This window comes from Egretta garzetta, unplaced genomic scaffold, assembly GCF_000687185.1.
Source record: "Egretta garzetta isolate BGI_Z169 unplaced genomic scaffold, ASM68718v1 scaffold329, whole genome shotgun sequence".
In the NCBI taxonomy this organism is placed as follows: Eukaryota; Metazoa; Chordata; class Aves; order Pelecaniformes; family Ardeidae; genus Egretta; species Egretta garzetta.
The window spans coordinates 932,314-952,040 of NW_009269999.1; positions in this window are offsets into that span (position 1 = coordinate 932,314).

The window sequence follows — 19,727 nt, forward strand, 5'->3', positions numbered from 1 at the left end:
AAGCTGCTGTCTAAAACCAAACAAGCCTGGAGGAAATAAGAGGCACGACTTAGATGAAATGATTTGCAGGCTGGTTGATGAGGGACTAGTGTGCGTACAAAGACATCTCAGAGAAGTGGCAAAATCTTTGTAGTCCTGAGGTATAACATCACTAAGAGATACAAAACCTTTAATAGAACAGAATAATGAAGATTGTTCTAATTCTATTTTATTGCTTATACCAACTGGTGTTAGTGACATGTAAGAAGCGAGAATGTCTCTGTTCATGCTATTAAAAAGCTGCTAGAAAAAATTAAGGCTGGTAGTTCTTGAAACAGATCTTTCATACTAGACACAAAGCGTCTATGCAGCTTTCTCCAAGAGTTAAAGATTTTAGATTCTCTTTAAAATAAGCAATTTAATAGGAAAATCCCTCTTCATGCTACAGTAAATCTGTTTACTCACAGTAAGCATCTAAATTTTTAACATTTTGTACTACAAACGTGCACTCTTATCCTCAGAGTACCCACATTTTTTTTTTCCTTTTTATGAAATGAGATTTTGATTCAGCTAAGACTGTGGATAAATGTCCTTGGACTCGCTGTCAAAGCCACTCATTGGCTGCAACTCCCACTGAAGTCAGTGGGAGCTTTTTCACAAACTTCAAGAAGGGATTAGATCGGCCCTGTCTGGCTCAATTAACAGTAGTGAAAGTACCGCTATAAAAGCAGGATGTCATGACACCAATTCTGATTGCTCTTAGTCAGTTTTTCTGGTCAGTCTGGGGGGGGAAGTCATGAACGAATTTAGGAGGCTAAATACAGAGGGAGCACTGGCTTCCTTGAAACACATCTGAAAGAAAGGTTACAAGAAGAGACCTAATTTTTAGGAGGAAATGGAAATAAATACAGTGTTTTAAAAGAAGCCATAAGGGGATATCTGACCCCTCGTTTGTAAGACAATTTACAGGTATTTGAGCTGATTGGGGCAGGAATGGGGAAGTGGGAGGGGGAGAGAAGTATTGCTAAAATAACTGGAAATGAGGAGGTGGCCAAAGTCATGGCAGCTGGGGCTTCAGAGAGTGATGATGCAGAGAGGGGATGCACATTTACCAGAACTCGGGTGGCTCGGTGCCAAGCCTTGAGCTGAATTGACTCTTTTCTGGAAAAGCCGCCATGTGCTGAAGGTGCTCCCTCAGCTGGGGTCTCGAGGGCCAGGAGAACATTGCTGTTACAAGTATTTGGACAGCTTTAACTATAGGGAACCTGTGTCAGCCGGCTTCAGGTCATTGCCCTTCCAGTCTCTGCAGGAGCCACGGGCTACTCTGTAGTTAGAACGAGATTTTTTTAATCTAGGTGTCCTTGTTGGAATAGCCTTCTGAAAATTGACAGGAGGAGGTAGGGGGGGGTCTGACATGCTTAAGATAGTTTTGTGATACCCTGTGAACTGATTATATCACCCAGAAAAGTTTGTAAATCCATAAAGATTGCCTATTCCTAATTATTTATTACCTTTGCTGTTACAGACTTCTCCTGTATTACATTTAGGACATTGCTTCTTTTGCAGCCATCTTGTGATAACTTTAATAATCCCCTTCTTTCATTTGTATTATCTCCTTGGAAATATTTATAGACTGTGTTCATATTCCCCTGAGTCCTTCTTTCTGCAGAGAGAATTAATTTTGTTTCCTCAGTCATTCCCTCTCTTATGTGTTAGCCTATAATCCTTCCATAGTGTCATTTTCTTGCCCTTCTTTGCATTGTCTCTACTTCTACAATGTCATTTTTAATCATGGACAAGAGAACTACATATAAGTTCTTAAATATAATTGAATACATGTCGTCTGCTCTTTTAGTTCCTTGACTGGATAAAGTGTAAGGTTAGGATCTTACTTTCAACTTCCCTGTTGTGCAAGAACTCCCATTTGGAGACAATATATTGCATAATCCCCTGTAATTATTCAATAGACATATGGGAAAATGCAAGAGAAAGATCTGGTTGTCTCTTTACAGTTTTACAGAAGGCCCACAATTCAAAATGACCAAATGTAATTAATATCCATTAACAATCTTGGACAGGCAGGATAATAGGTATGGTCCAATCTTCTTACCAGCATGAACAGTACTAATTAACGTAACAATATACTAAATTGTGTGCATTCTTGATATATTTCTGTGGCTGTACTTAGCTCTGAACTAAAGGAGACAGATTACACTGATAAAATTTCTTCAGTTTTATATGGAAAAGAAAAAGATGCCACCCAAACAAATTCAAGAGCTCTTGTGCTGGTTCCAAGAGGGCCCCTCACTGTCTCTGTGCCACGCGGCACCAGCAACCACACCAACCTGCATTCAGCTCTCCTGGCACAGCAAGCGGCAAGGGTTGGACCTTCCTGTACAGCACCACTCATAAGGTGGGGTAAGTGCCTGTAAGGAGGGTGGCAGTGGCCTTTGATAGTAGAAGGACCGGGTGGCCACCATTTGATATGACGAGGCCTAACTGAATAAGGCAAGACAGGATGATTTTTTGGGGGTATGCTGAGTGCAACATCCTTTCATTTGAAATGCTAAACTGCACTTGAGTTGTTTTTGTGTCAGAACACTGGAGAAGAGAGTTTCAGTCACACAGTGTTAACATTTCCAACAGGTGAACAAAAAGAGCCAGAAGGAATGAATTTTAATTTTTTTTTTTTATCACTTCACTTGTAAAAATGGAGCCAGAAGCAGCTATCATCAGTACTTTTCCAAGCATTTTTCAAGGCATATTAGAACAACCGCTGAGGAGGATTTCATCTGTTAATTGCCCTTTAATACCTGGTAGGTGTCCAGCTATTGTCCTATAATTTAATACCTAAGCCAGCACTTTAAGTTTCATTCAGATAGATGTTCTATACAGGAGTACTGGTTCCGTTTAGATTAGAAAAATTATTAAGACTGCAATCTGTTCTTGTGATTCATATATCTGTTCACTTGTTCCTGTAATAGTACCACATCTGCCAGCCTCATTAACCATAATAGACCTTTAAGCTCCTGTTGGGTTATAGGTTTCTAAAGTGTTACAAAGTAATTCTTGTCACTATAATTTAAACATGATGTTGTTGTTATTACTGAATCTATTTTATGAACTTTTTTTCCTAACTAGATATATGCAGAAATGCTTGGTTGTATATTGCACTTGGCTGCAACAGTAACAAAAATCTGTGTAATTACAGATGATGAATGGTGGATACTAAGCTCTTGAATATCTAAAGCAACCTTCTGCCCCATCACACCTCATAGTGAAAGTGCTCCTCTATAATACTAATGAAGAATATTACATACCTGGCTCTGAAAATGATCCCAGATTATGTCCATTATGTGTGAAGATACTCATATTCACTGTCAGGAACTTTGCTAATTAACCTTTTTGATATGATCAAATGACAGAGCATCCTAAGGCATTATTGAATTCCACACTAGGATCTTGGAAGATTTTTGCCCACAGAAAATAAAATTGCTCTAGTCATTATTCAACAGTAGTCATAAGAAAATGCATCTTCTATTCAGTGCAAGGAGATTCCAGTCAAGCCCTAGATCAAGATCAAGACATTGCTTGTATTATGTATTACACTTTGTCCCTGAAGAGTAGCAAGCAAAATAATGTATTTTGCTTCTATGATACTAATAGCATTTCTTCATGTCATATAACCATGCTTTGTAATTATTCAGAATCTTTCACTGAAGGGTCTTAAAACCTTTCTCAGCATCAACCAGTACAACTGAACAACCTCAGTGTTTCTTAAGTATGTTCATTGTTGCTATTATATACACTAAATATATTCATTTGGCAGCTACCCACCATTTCAAACATCTATAGCGGTGAGATGATTGTTGGAGAGCCAGTCTCTAATACTCAGGATCAAGCCAGTCCCAGATCTTTTAGATACCCTATTCACATTGGGCAAACTCCAGTCAGTGTCAGACTTCCCTTTAAAGCATGAAGTTCCCTTTAGAGCATGAAGTATGCCAAATTGCCCACCATAGGTGACTGTTTCAGTTGACTTAATGCTCTTGACTTCTCTATCCCATTAAGCTATCCCTGCCTGGGGAATAGTACATTTTTTCTTACATGAGGGTGAAAAAAGTGCTTAGAAGTTCAGTAAATCAATAGGGATCAGTTGGCATTTCAAGGCAGACCAGGTGAAAGTGGACACGAGATGTAGCTAAACTGAAAGTCAAGAAGTGATCATCTTCACTACTTGCTAATGGATTCACATTACCTTAGATATAACAATACACTCTATTTTGGTAAAACACATTTAAATTATTCTGGAGTAGTTAGAACAAGTCCTGCCTATGCTTCTGTTAATAGATGGTCAAAATCCAATGGACAAACACCCTTTGTGCACAACAGGAAAAGGAATACTAGGCCATTAAACGCTGGAATTGGAGATGCTTTTCACTGAAGGACACTGAAATGCGCCAGCACATGGATTAGCTAAAGGACATGTTCACAGGAAAAACATAGAATCCAGAACTAACTCAGTCTGCTCCTGCACAGCATTTTTTGCCTAGATTGTAGGGTATCCTACAAGGTTTTGGGTTTTTCCAACCGGTGTTATCAGTAGTCCTGGTTAATAATTCTGTGAAGTTCTTTGCCTCGGAGCTTTTTTCCAATAAAATTCACTACTTTTGTTTCTGGGATTAATTTATCCTTTGTTCTTCTCTAACAATGTAACATAGCAGATGATAGAGAAATATATACAATCCAATACTACTGATAGCGACAAAAGCCTTTGCCTGACAAATTTTACATCTCCTTACTATTTTAGTATTTGTTTATGATATCTCACACTTTGTAGGCCTGTCAGGAGTGTCATAGAGTGGCAGATCTTTACTTTTTTCCCTTTTTTTTTCTGAACTAAAATGAAAAAAAAACCAACAAGAGAACATAATTAGTTTTCCTAGTGTATTAGCTTTTCCCTGTGATTTTTCTCTCAGTCTTGTGTTTAAACATAAGAGATGGAGAAGGAAATATTTGCCGAAACTGTGGCATTGCAAATATGTCAAAATATTCAAGAGAACAAGCAGATTATTAATCATCTGAAAGGACTCAGCTGACAATTCATAAAAGGCAAAAGTTTTTTATTTCTATGAAAAGTATCTATTGTCTCAAATTGGTTCTTCTTGTCGGACTGACAACTTTGGGCCAATAATTACTTCAGCTGTTGAAGCTGATTTTGAAACTTTAAATCAAATTCAAGTAAGACCTGTTGTATAATAACCATGAGCTTTCCTGCTGTTTTGTAGTACTAAATAGATCGCACATAATAGAAAACTACACGTGAAACAGAAGTCAGTGGAAGCATCTTGGCTAGGATGTAAGTAATAGACCATGAGACTTCTTAACTGGAATTTCCTCACACTTCCTACACATTTACTGTTTCTAATTGTCTTGGTTTCAGCTGGAATAGAGTTAATTTTCTTCCTAGTAGCTGGCATAGTGCTGTGTTCTGTATTTAGTATGAGAAGACTGTTGATAACACACTGATGTTTTAGCTGTTGCTGAGCAGTGCTTACACCAGTCAAGGACTTTTCAGCTTCCCCTGCTCTGCCAGGGGCACAAGAAGCTGGGAGGGGGCACAGCCAGGACAGCTGACCCCAACTGGCCCAAGACCATATGATGTCATGCTCAGCATATAAATGGGAGGGAGTGGGGCAAGGGGGAGCGATTGCTGCTTGGGGTTGGACTGGACATTGGTCAGTGGGTGGTGAGCAATTGCATTGTGCATCACCTGCTTTGCGTATTCTATGATGATGATGATGATGATACTTTATTTCAATTGTTAAACTCTTCTTATTTCAACCCATGACTTTTCTCACTTTTACTCTTCCAATTCTGTCCCCCATCCCATCGGGGGCAGGGGAGTGAGCGAGTGGCTATGTGGTGCGAAGTTGTTGGCTAGGGTAAAACCACGACACTAATAAAACCTCAGGTATTCTGGAAAATGATCAGAACAAATTTAACACTCTAAATAAAGCTGGTCAGCTTGGAAGATGAAGGCAGCCAGAACCATATTTTACCCTGGGGACAAAACTATAAATCTACCTTCAGGCCAGCACTGGTAGAATTTATCATTCAATGAAAATTCTCATTCATTCAGAAATTTTATCCTGTTTTATAAAAAAACCTACAAAACAACAAGTGACTCTTGATCACCAGTGGCCTACATCTTCAGTCAGTGAAGCCAGTTTTCAAATCCATAAAGAGTAGAAAATTTTGATTGCTCTTTGTGAAACTGTGGAGGCTCCTTTCTGTGCTGGTTCCTTCTTTCAGCACCAGGAGGAAAGTAAAAGCAGTGCTGACTTCTGTCACTGGAAAAATGTTTGTACTGCAAATATGTGTATTTTTCTGTGTGTATATTTTCCCATAGAGAGCATGGGTGGAAAAAAGTGACAAAAATGAAAAAAAAACCAAACAAACCCACAGAGTTTCAGTGAGAAAAAAAAGTTTAAGCAACTTTGCCCCTCTGTGTCCTGAGCCCATCTGAATCAATGGGGAGAGCAATAATGCTGGCAAGGCGGTCTTGCTGCAGGGCAAAGTGGCCTGTCCCAGCTGGCATGGTTATTAAACTTTGAGATTATTGCTGAGGTTATTGCCTCTGAGCAGAGCCAGATTGTGGCTGAACACTTAGGTGTGCCATGTCACCACCAATGCCCACTTAAAGTCTATCCTGGTACCCCTATGTCTGGCAAAACATAGCTATTCTGCTCTGACCTGAAACACTAAATGTGATCTTGCAACTGAAGATGCCCAAGAGACCAGAAACGCTCCTGTATAATCAGCGCTGCCTAGAAATCAATGTCTCTAGCAAACCAGGCTTCCTACTGAGAACTCACAAAGCTGAATACCTTCACTACATGTTGCATTAATGCTGATTCTTTTTTTGAGCAGCCAATTTAGATGTTTTGGTGTTGTTTTGGGGGAGTGGAGAGTGTGAGGCAAGGTTTTTTTATGTGCAAACTAGCTTAATTCTCCAGAAGTCTTCAGGCTACAACACCAGGTGTGACTTGGGCTGTGAGAATTTTGAAGTGGGTTAATTCCTCCACGGGGGAAAAATGAATGCTGTATATGTTTGGGAAATTCTTTTAAGGATGTTTTATTCACAAACAACAGATATCTAAGGTCATGCTCACCTTGTAAAGAGATTGCAAAAGCAACAAGCAGCCTACTCATAATCAATCCACAACCAAGACTTCAGCTGAAAATGCACTTGTGTCCCAGGCTGTGCTGATCAGCAGCTGCTGCCTGTCTTTGCCACCTCTTTACCAGTACTGTGATCACCTTTAGGAAATATTTTGCACTGTTTTTTTTTGGATATACAGATGTTTTGGATTTGGGATGTTGGAATAATGTGTTCCTGCAGACCACCAGTATAGATGGAATTTAGCCCATGATATCATGTTTGCTGCTTCTGGATGTATGTATTACTATATCATCCCTAGTACAAATCAGTTGTAAACACAGAGGTTGCTGTCAAAAGCCAAGCTCAAGTATAGTATTCAAAGCCAGTGCTTTGATTAATGTTAGTAGCAAGCAAGGTGTAGAAGGAGAGAGACTGATGTGGCATAAAATATACTTACTCTCCTACATTAAAAAAAACCCAAACCCCAAACAAACCAACAACACACATTTGAACAGGTAGAATGTCTTTGTAATGGTTTATGACTGGCTTATATGGTGACAGTGACTTTTATCCAGTACCAAAGCCTGATTCAATGCCTGGGGAACCACAGCCCAAGGTTATTAGTCATCATGATAGCAAATCCTAAATGGAATCAGCATCAGCTGTTCACTTTCCACCAAACTTTCACTGGCAGTGTGGTATTTAAGAGGTGCCCAGAACTTGACCTGCTCTGGATCCTGGTGCCCTGCCTGGCAGGCTTGGTTCTGTGGAAGGCAAGTGGAGGCAGCAGCACGTGTGGTGGGCTGCTGCCACAAACTCCCCAGCCTCCTTACCCCGTGCTTGGCGTATCTGGTACTGGAGTAGTAGAAGCTATTCAGAAAGCTCCTTTCTCTCACTCCACAGTGAGAGAAACCTGCTTGAAACAGACTGAACTCTCCTTCACTTTTGGCAATGATGCATTTACTGAAGATGCAGGGTTCTCACATTTAATTTCTGGGAAAGATACTACTGGAAAGCAAAAAAATATAGCCAAGTACTGTGGGCTCTGTCTCTTAGACTTGAGTAAGTGCATCAGACTGAGATATCTGATGGAAGACAATATTTGATGCTAGATATTTCTAATTAAAAAAAAAGATAAAATTGCATCCCTTCTCGCTACTCCCAACCACTGGAAAAATGCATACACAATTTCAGTGATGTTTTCTTTTAAGGCTAAAGCGAATTCTTACCAAGGATGAGTCAGGTGGGGAAGAATTATTGAGCACTTTTTTCACTAGGAATAATTTAAGGAAATTCATTTGGTTTAAAGGCCTTTCTTCAGGCAGAGCTGCGTGTTGTCTGGAAGGCACTGAGTCAGTAAAGCCAAAGAGTTCAGTAGTGTCAGGCATCTCCAGGTAAGGCTGTAACATAACTATAACTATTAGGTAGAATGGAGCCCATTTTATTTATATATGTTTTCCTTCAATGGATAAAGTTTAAGACCACAATAGGGTTCAAAAGCCTTAAAGATACTACAGCAATAAAATACCATTTAGACACAAGTAACAAGTCGGTACTGAATTATCATCTGACATGAGCTGTGTGGGGTTATAAAAATCATATGCTTCTTATGGAGTGCACCTGTGCTTATTATCAATGAGGTTTCAGAACAGATTTCTTCTATTTTAATTTTTCTTTCTAAAAACTCTTTTAGATAGATTTAAAAAAAAAATAAATTCAGAATTCTTTTGGAAAAGAAAAAAAAACAAAACATGACAAACTCCATGACAAGTCTGTTATGTTTGAACATAATTAATACACTTTGGCCACTTCTGTGTGCATTTGGTGCTCTGTCCCTCCTGTGTTAGTATTACAAAACTATATGCTCAGTGGCTTTTAATGTGATATCCAAAGTTTGCTATTAAATTATCCCTCTTAGTATAAGAACCAACAAGCCTTATACTTCATGAACAATCCTATTCCATTTCAAAAGCCAAGGTTTTCCACTCTTGTAACATCAATAATTTTTCATAATTGCAGTCCCATAGAGTTTACGTACAGTGAAATTGAACCTCTCTTTTCAGCTACATTAACAGTTTAGTAGAATTGACTGGAATTATTATTTGTGACTCAGAAAGCTCTTCCACAGATTTGATTTCTGATGTTGTGTAATTAACATAAACTTATTCATTACTCAGTTTTTCCATACTTATAGCAGGTAATATGTTCTTACCTCTCAGGTAAGCTATGTTTTACAAACATGTTGGTATACTCAAACACTTAAATTATGGTGGGTATAATAAAAATCTAAAACTGCATAATTACATCTGACAGTCTCAAAAAGTACAGCTAGCTCTCTTGCACTGTAACACAGACAATACTTAATTGTGCACCAGCTAGCCTAGGAAAATGAAATTCTCAGAAACACTGTTATATGCTTGTTGAAATTTAATATGAAGGAATAAACTAAACTACATGAATTTCATTTACAGAGAAACTAATATTGTATTAACAAATAGATAGATAGATATGTTTAGTAAAATACACCAAACAAACTCCTCTTCCAAAACCTAAATGAAAGAAGTGACATTGAAAAAATGGACTGTCAGATTGGCACTGGTCTAAATGCTGTTGTTTCTGCAGGGAACATCATGCATTAGTGAGCGGAGAGCAACAAGCTGGAATTATTTTGAGATACTACATATTATTTCTTTAGAATAATACAATCAACTATTCTATCTCAGGCAAATCGGTCCCTTAAGCTATAAATGTATCCTGATTATTTATCTCATAAGCAGCCAAATGGAATAGAAAAAACAGTTGTACTTTCCTACTGAATTTCTCTTCTGCGGTAAACATGCTTGCAGAAACAATTAAGCACCCTGAAAAGAACATCTCTCTGAATTTGGGAATCAGCATCTGTGAATACAAGAAAATTGCTGCAATACCTGATACTCTCTACATATTCACGAAGAAATTGTCATTTACAGTGACCTTCATAGCCTACGAAATACAGTCATGTCTATTAGGCAATTTTATCTTCTTTGCTTTCAGCAAACTATATAAATAGATGAAATATATTGTGTGATATATTTTGAGAACATCTATCTTTTATTGGCATATGTTAGACAAAGCCTAAGCCTACTTGCTTATTTCTGCCTATTTTTTTAGTAAAAATCTATGGAAATATTCCCATTCTTGCTGGAAGCAAGAAATTCTTGTTCCTTCTGCACGGTAATTCCGCATTTCAAGGGATTCTCCAGTTCGAGCATAGCTCCATCATCCCAGCTGCTGTCTTCAACTCCACAGTCTGAGGGAGGCCGGGGAGAGATGCGCACTCATCGTAGACGAGCGCAGCCACGGCCCTGCTGCAACGGTGAGGGATGCTGGGGAGTGCAGTGTACAGCACAGCCTTTGAAATGCAGCGAAGAAATGAAGAAAGGCTGGAGTTGAAAAGCAAGTGCTAAATCCCTGGAACCTCTTTGCCCTAGTACATTGCAGAAGACATTCAAAAAAGTTCATCTGGATGAAAACCAATCCTCTGTTGGCCTGGTGAGGTATTGTAAATATGATCTTGAGGCATGCCCAGAGACAGACTAATTAATTAGCTAATTATTACTTGGATAATAATAATGCTTATCTTCACTTCCATGAAGCACTCCTGGCTAAGAAGCGGCTTGGGATCCAGTGGAACTTGGACTTGCATTCTTTGCCATTTTTATAGTATTACCTAAACGCAGCTTGGAGGAGGGCTGGCAGCTGTGATAATGCTGCTTTATGCTAGCAGGGCTTTTTGGCTGGTGCCACAGAGGGGTCTCTGTCCATAACCACCATCACGTTCCCCTCATGCCTTGTGTTGTCCTGTCCCTAGGAAAAAGAGCCTTGGGTTGGCCAGAGCCTGGAGCCCCCTGCCCTTGGCTCTCCAGCAAGGCCTCGCAGGCATTGCTGCCACATGAGCAACGCAGGAGTGCAAGTGCCCAGGACAGAAGAGGGGGTTAAATCTAAGTTTGGGCTGCCTTTAGAATGTCCCACTACTCCAGGCCTAAGTTTCAAGCCTTTCTGGATGCAGTATTTCTAGACTTGCTCTTCCATCAGAATCACCAGCTTGGCTGGGGCTTATCTGTTTAAACAGCTTGAATGGGCTCATATAGGGTGAGATTTTTGTCAAGAATTTTCTTTCTTGGGTCATTAATGCTGTGAATTTCCTGAGCTCCTCTGGTTACATCTGAGCACCATTAGCTCTCTGTCTCACCAGGCTAATGTGACAGTTTGCAAGAAAGAAATTAAATGCTAAAATTTCAGCAGGCAGCTGAAAAGCAGCATTGCAAAACTACCTGTGCTTACACAGAGCCAAGGAGAAAGAACACTTCTCTGGAGTGCTAGAAATGACTGCCGTAAAGTTTATTTGCTCCCTGCTCTCACCGTCCCCCAGAGTCTTGCTGACCACATTGACTCCTGTGGACTCAAATCAGAAGTTTTGAAACCCAACAAGTTGTTGAAAAACAGCAGAAAAATGCCAGTTTGTTTGTTAGAGGACATAAATGGTATTTATACATTACTGGTAAACAATTAGCAGCAGCTACCTGACAGTGTTGAAATGTCCGTGTTTGAAAGCAGGCAAAATGACCTGCAAAGTCAGCTCTGGACACAAAACACTGGCATCACCTAAGCCAGCGTGCTGGATCTCTTGAATCTGACCTGGTGACAAGGCAAGGTGAATGGCTAAATAGGCAGGGCTGGGAAAGGCTAGGATTCTACATAGAAATGGTAAAAAAGTATCCAGATTTTTTTTTCTTTTCACTGAAGCATTTCTTAGTAGCAGCAAAAAGGACAGATGCTGAAGCTGTGGCCTGTTGTCTTGATTGCCGTAGGCTGATGCTGTCACCAAGTCATTTGATCGGGCTCCTCTACCTCTCATCTGCAGTCAAACCATAGCACTCTCTCCCTCGCTTCTAAAGGGTGCCGTAAAGCTTAATTAGTACAAAGCCCTTTGAGCAGGGATTAAAGGAGAGCAGTGGTGGATGTTCCCCCTCCTCGGCTTCAGGGCTGAGGCTGATATAGAGCATTGCCCTTCGTCAGCTGGGTGCTACTCAGGGGGCAGGTAAGGACACAGGCTACCCTCAGAGCCTCAGAGACCCCCTGCTGTGATGGACAGGATTTTCAAATGAATCCAGCACGGGCCCAGCTCCATTTCAGCTGGGTCCAACTGGAAATGTTGCTTTGGTAGAAAAGAGCAGAATTAGGGCACGTGCTGAATCTACTTGAACAGTAAGAAAAAGCCTTGGATCTAAGAGATTTCCTGATGGACACCCTCGGCAAAAAACCCTTCTCCTATGGTAGGAAGTCACTGGATGTCTTTTCATAAAAACACCCAAATAAATAAATCAATGCTTTAATCTCACAGGGTTAAATCTGTGAAAAATCTGTGAGCACCTTGCCATTTAAAGCACGTCCTGAAATTCCACCCTCAATTAATTTGAGAAAACAGCAGTCATAGGACCAAGTTTATTTTATACATCATTATGTAATAAAGTCAGTGGAAAACGGATGTGAAAATTGGGGCTGATAGTGCCCGCTGGTGAATGAATGATGTAGAAAATACCTTAAGAGATCCTAAAAGAAAGCAAGCAGAATAACAGGGAAGACAACGTGGCATCTGCATAAACATCACAGACGGGAGGCTGAGAAAAGTTCTGGTGTTATTACTTTAATGTAAGTCAGGAATAATTCCCACAGATCATTACTACTACATAAGTAAATACCAGTGAGAAATCAGAATCAGGCCCAGGATATGGATAAGAAATGAGAGCGAGCAGATAAACGTTAAAGGGTGTACGTTTTTAGCTGGCTGTGGTAATGTGTTCTAATTAACAACAGTAATAGGATTCTCGCAGCTAAATCCCTGCACATCACACTGAAAATTCACTCCTGATGCCTGCCTGCAAGGAGATGGGTGGGGGAAGGAGGAAGGGAGGGAGAGGAAGTGAAGAATAATAAAAATGACATTTCATCCTGCTCTTTTGGAGGAATCATCTCATAATTACTGAGCGGGATTGGCAAGTCCCTTTAATGTTAGAATTTCTGGAGAGAGCTCTCTTTTTTGCTTTTTTTCTGTGGGTGGGGTAGCAGGGAGGGAGGGAATGTGAAGTGAAGGATTAGTGTAGTCTAGGTAAACAATGAAACCTGAATCTGGATGGTTTAAAACTCAGGATAATCCTAGCAAGTTGGGAGCTGTACAGTGGGATAATTTGAAATGTAAATGTGACATTCTCCTCGGTAAATTAACAAGACATGACTGCAGGCTCTCCTTGTTACTGCAGTCACATTCAAGAGTCACTCGTTCTCTCTCTTCTCATCTAATACTATGACAATAGACAATCACCAGGAGCCTTCTTCAAATAAATATCAAATCAAGCCTTTACCATACCCAGAAGTGACATATGCACTGAATTATCTTTTATTAATTTTACGCAAAATCTTGTTGCTATAAACACCATATTACAGGATGCAGCTGGGATGCCGTCCCCTCTCCCCCATCCCCTTAACACCAATTTCTTGCATGTTTCCATAGAATAATGGACAGAAGGTATCTAATTCATGATTATGAAACAAGATTTAAATTTTGTTATGCAATTGCCTAATACAAAATAGAGGGGATTGATCTTGTTTTGTTCATTAACATCTTGAGGGCTTTTAAAAAATTATTATTCTATTACTTTAAGAACTATTGAAAAAATGCCCTTGCCTAACAAAAATGCCCTGACCATAACAATCATCATCGATCACGTCAGATGATATGATACGATATGATATCTATACAGTACAACTCCTAAAAATTCAATCTGTGCAGGACATGGAGGCATATTCTCCTGTTCATATAGAAATGGATGGTAGTATTTCAACTATGGACGTCGCTTCTCTGTTGCTTCCCATTTTCTCATGGGGGAAAGGGAATACTATAGAGATGGCTCTTGCCCTGTGTTTTGTCGCAGTCTCATGGCAGTTTAGTGCAAAATTGTCTATGGTCTCTTGTGGAGGGTCATCAGGGAATAGCTGGCATGCACTTACCACAACCTGTCTCTACTCTTAATGCCTTTTTGACTCCAGCATGCTTTTTAGGCTCTCTTCAGCCTCCAACTCACTGTTAAACTATCTTTGTAGAGGTGCCAGAGCGGGAACACCTAGCTTTTCCAACCAGCAGTTCTTAGTGGTAAGGGCTTAGTCTTCAGAAGGTTTGCAGGGCACCTCTCTCATTACTAAGTGTATAAGTAGTGGCAGAAGGATCTTCTTTGTGAACTTGATCAATAGCTCCACAACAGTGATATCTCAGCATTTCAGAGTCAAAATACGTTTTAATAGAATATTTTCAGTGCATCTTTTTTCTCTTAAACTGAGACCTGCTTTGCTGCTTTGCTTGTAGCCCGCAGGCTGTCCAGAGAAAGCTTCTAGACGGGTTTGCTGCATTATCTTAGACAGCCATACAGACATTGCCCCAGCGAACCCTCCTTTAAACTTGTGACATGGTGGTGCACTACATGCTCAAGCTTGGACATCTTCATCAGAAAGAAATGCCGATCTTTGCAAAGCTCTAACGAGTATTATTCTAGTTGTACATATCTGCAGGAAGGAGATAGCTGTTTTCTGCCTATGGCATTGGTATTACTTTTCACATGTATTTTAAAAAGCATGACAGAGATCAAGGTGTCTGAAAATAAATTCTCAGAAAGGAACCATTACTGTTGCTTTAGCACACTCATTAATCTCTCAAAGCTAGATTGCTCCACAATAGAAGCTGGCCAGTTATCAACAGTAATCCTTTCCCAGAGGGTTTCATGTAACTTAAGCCTTGCCCATATGCTAAAATACCTTCAATTAAATACTACTTTCCATGTGCTAGCACAAACTCTCATGTGTCTAAATACAGATTTTTTTTTTTCCATCTGTGATTTTATGGACTTCCATCATAGTCATTACTCCATTTCAAAAGTGAAATTTGCTTTCTGTATTGTGAGAGAGGGACCCAAACAGTGCAAGCTGTCAAATGCTTGTTAAAATTTAAGCTTTCTAAGTCTTTTGCTAAACTAATGGGCAAACTTGGATATTCCCAGCAACAACAACAGTGCTGTAATAAGGCAAAGTCTTTAAGTAATGAAGGATCACAAACATCCCTAAAAAATTCCAGCAAGACCTCCCTCTTCTGCAGTGATCTAGGTAGTACTTCCCACCCCCAAAACGATTTTCAAAGACCCCTTAATGCAGCGCTTTTGCCATCAGCAGAATTCTCAGTGTTTTCTTGCAATGAAGAGTATCATAACTCCATAAAACATGACTTCTGGATTTCTGGATAGTTTGTTTCCTATTGTTCTTGCACGAAAGGGGTGTTATGTCCCGAAAGGACATTTGAGAACATGCAAGTTCAACAGACCCCTGGTAATACTGGCATTCCCAGTCCTGCAAAAGGGACTGGGATGTAGACACCTCTAGGCAGAAGCAGGACAATGGTGACTGTGTGCTAACAGAAACCAGCCACATCCCCCCGACAGCAACTCATCATGACACGTACCATTCAATGCCACTGGAGGATGAAGGGTTTGGAAGTAAAGGTCATCTCATTTCCTGGCCTGGTTGGGTGTGGTAGCAAAACTGAATCCAGTTAAAAAATTTGTCATAAATCCTGTATTGCCAGGAGAGGTACAGTCATAGAGTTTCAATGCTGCAGACAAGACAGTAAACTAAGGACAGTGCTTTCTGACTTCATTATCAGATCAAATGCTATTTAAAATTCCCTTGATCTTTTCTCAAAGGGAAGACACAAGTTTCTGTATTTATGTTCCTTGACAAAATAATGTGGGTGCCAAAGATCTGGAGCAGTTCTACTGTTTAAACAGGACATCACAACTCGTGACTTTGCGAGTCTGTTCCCAGTCCCACAGTGCCTTATTTGGCAAGTCACTCAGAACCAGACCTACATGCACCTGCGTGCCTCAATTGACCATGGATGAAGTTGCTGTAAGGGAGAGCTCGGCTTCTCAGTGCAGCTGCAGTGTATTCGGCAGCTGAGTAACTCTGCTCTTTCTAGGTAAGGCTACTCAGCGCAGCACTGTCCTGAGCGAACGAGCTCACCTGATGAACCTGTCTTTTTGTTGTACTCATGTGATGTTGGCTGTGGCCAATAACCCTTCTGATTCTTACAGCACGCAGAACCTCTGTGCCGTGCTTTACCTGGCTTTAACAGTACTGACACCACCACAGAGGCCAATGCTGTGAGGCTGAACGAATGAACATTTGTAAAAATAACCCTTTGGGATCTGAAGAGAGAAAGAGCTTATAGAAATGCAAAGCAGAATAGCCTGGCAGTGGCCACTATTGTTAATAATTCCATGATTGATTTCAAACGCAGCGGTTTTATTTCATGATTGAAATTTGCCCTTGTGTTTGACAGGAAATGGGCAACATCAGAGAAAGCATTGAAGTGACTGTGTGCACTTACTACTAGAACATGCATGTTGACAAGTTGCTTTAGAATTCAAAAAGAATTTTTAATGCGACGTCCTAGCACAGCAGTCGATTCATATATACCAGCTTGTGATCTGCAAGTTAAAAATGCTGATTAACTATGATGCAAGAGTCCTTTAAAGCAGAACCCTTTGATTTCCATATTTTATGACAGGTATAAACTAGTTATTGAATAACATTTGCATGATTTGTCTGGTTTAGAACCTTAATCAAATTAACAGATTTAAAGGAAAATGTATTATTTATAATGGTTTTATGTAACAGGGTTTCATCTTAGCCTGTTGATTATGTTAAATACAGATATTTTGACAGAAGCTGATACTGTCCAAAACCTGAAAAAAAAGGAGGAAATATATTCAGGAGTACTTAATAGCATCTCCTTGACACTGTTGGAATAGGAAAACAGCAGCAAGAAGAGTCTGCTGAGGATCTACATATTTCATCCTCTGCAATCTTTTTCCTCCCATGTGCTGCTATGTTACAGCTGAAAGTTTTTTGCTTCCTCAACACCATGCAGAAATGACAACTGATGGATGGTGTAATCAGTTTTTGCCTCGGATATTGGACATTGTGATGAAATGATGATGTTAAAACCAAAATAGCATCTTGCCAATATGATAACAAATATCATAAATATCAGAATAAAATGAAAAGGTGTTATCTAGTAGATGACTGTTCAAAGGAATATACTAGTCCTCAAGCATTGTGTAAATCGTGATAATGCAAGAGCAGGAACAGATCTTTTTTGTCATTAGAAAGATGGTATTAATTCTAAAATTGAAATTCATTAGCTTTGGTCCACAAGATCGTTGAGTAGCCTCACTTATTCACATTGAAATCATCCCTCCTTGCATGCCTGGTTGGACTTTCATCCAGCCTTATTTTATTTTTTTCATAAATGCTTATCTTACATTCATTCCTATACTATATATCACAGAGTATGTATAATGATTTACAAATCCTATAAAATAAAATGTCTCTTTTCATTGATCTGTACAGAACTTTACTATTGATATGGCTTCATTCAGTTTGGGTTGGTTTGATCTTTTTCCCTTTTCTGTCTCCCTCAATGCCTAAAGACTAAATGACAGATTTAGTGACCATTGAGCAAACAATTGATTTGATTTGACATCCACATTCCAATAAATATAACACTGTCACTGTTTTTTCCTTTGAACAGCTGAAAAGAAAGATATTTAGTCTTATGACAAAGTGTCACTTCAGTGAATTTGGGATCAGGAGGACACATGAAGCAGTTAGGACTATATCAAGAACAAGGAGAAATGAGCACTAAGCATGTTCAAAATACAAAGGAGGTCACCTACGCTGCAGCAATACACACAAGTCAGGCTCCTTAGTGCTCAGCCATAGTAAGACCAGCCAACTTTCTCAACTCCTGTCACAGGAGGTACTTTATACATAAGTTCCTTTGTGGCATGATGATCTCCCAGGAGATGAGGTCTTATTATGGAAGTTGTGCTGGCAGTTACCTGATTTGTCATAGAGCCCAGATCAGATGCATGACCCTGCTTTTTCCTTGGATTTTTATTAGATGTAACACCAGCAAAAGCCCAAGAACCTGCCATTGAAAATGTAACCTACCACTCTGAGAATAACTTAAGCACTTGGAAAGCCATGGTTTTGGTATGCTGTTCCAGCTCTGGAGGATGGTCTCTCCTGTGCTATATACCATAATCCCACATTCCAGACATCAATGAGATTTTAATGTTCTTTTCAACAGGAGCAGGATTAAGCACAGGACTATCAGTATTTGGATATGCCGGTATTTGTCCCCAGCAAAATCTGTTGCAAATGCATGGTGACATGATGAAGACAGATCCAACTGCAAACAAAAACCATAAACAAGCATTGGTGGGCCTATTGCACTGCAGAGAAGACAGCAAATCTGAGTCCAACCATTTTATGAGATCTCCTCCTATCATAACCACAACAGTATTGGTGGACAGTGTTTCCTTGGATCAGGGACTACTACACCTTGGGTGGATTCCCTGTTTCTATCACTCTGTGATCCTGTGAAAAAGCTGGGGAGAGGAACTAGTCAGAAACCCCAGCTCACAGAAGCAGCAACCAAAGATCACTGAACCAAAGATCTTTGGATAATCATAGAATCATCTAGGTTAGAAAAGACCTTTAAGATCATCACGTCCAACCGTAATCTAAGACCTTTCTGGAGTTTTAATGGGTTTCTACACCATGATGTTCAGGTACATACTCCAGTGAACTGCCTCTTTGCATTTATTCCATAGCTCTCCTTCTCAGCTTTTCTCCTTTTTTTTCCCCTCCATATCCAGTCACCTCCTTTTCATGATATCAGAAGGGAACAAATCTCTTCCCTTTTATTACATATAAAATGAAACAAAATTAATGTTTTCTTTGTCAGGTAGTCACTGTGTCTGTGTACCATACACCTCTTTCACATCTCTTTGTGCAGGGCAAGTCTATTTTTCAATAGTAAGAGTCAGTATTGAAGAACAGCAGTCCTTCGGGACCAGATATAGATGGGATCAGGAGGAAAAACAGCCTCTGCACATGAGACTTAACAGTGCCCATGCACAGGTTACTACAGGGCACATGATCCATACATGGCCAGTGCTCACACCTCCTGCCCACCGGGCCCAACGTCTTCCACCCCATATGCAAGAGAGAAACCTCTTACCTCGGCACCCGGCCCCAAACACCATTTCTTTGCACATATTTGAGGACAGTAGAATAATTGTTCTGAAACAAAATCACTTCTATTTGGAACAATTTGTCTGCTCCAGGAAGAATAATCTGCATTGCAAGAATGGTAAAGTTATTCTGTTACACTGACGACAGCCTATTTTCCCATGCAGCAATCCCTTACTAGTTCTTGATGGTGACTGATCCACACAAACATGACTCCAAACTATTTACATGAAGACAGTTCTGTGAAACCAACTCAGAGTGCTTCCAGTTAAACAGATTCATGAAGAACTTGCATTAAGACAATTTTGTGAATACAAAACTGAACTGAACTGAACAAGCAACAAGTTCAGGCCCAACAGGATGAGCACTGGTATAAGACTAGAAGACTGCAGGGTACACT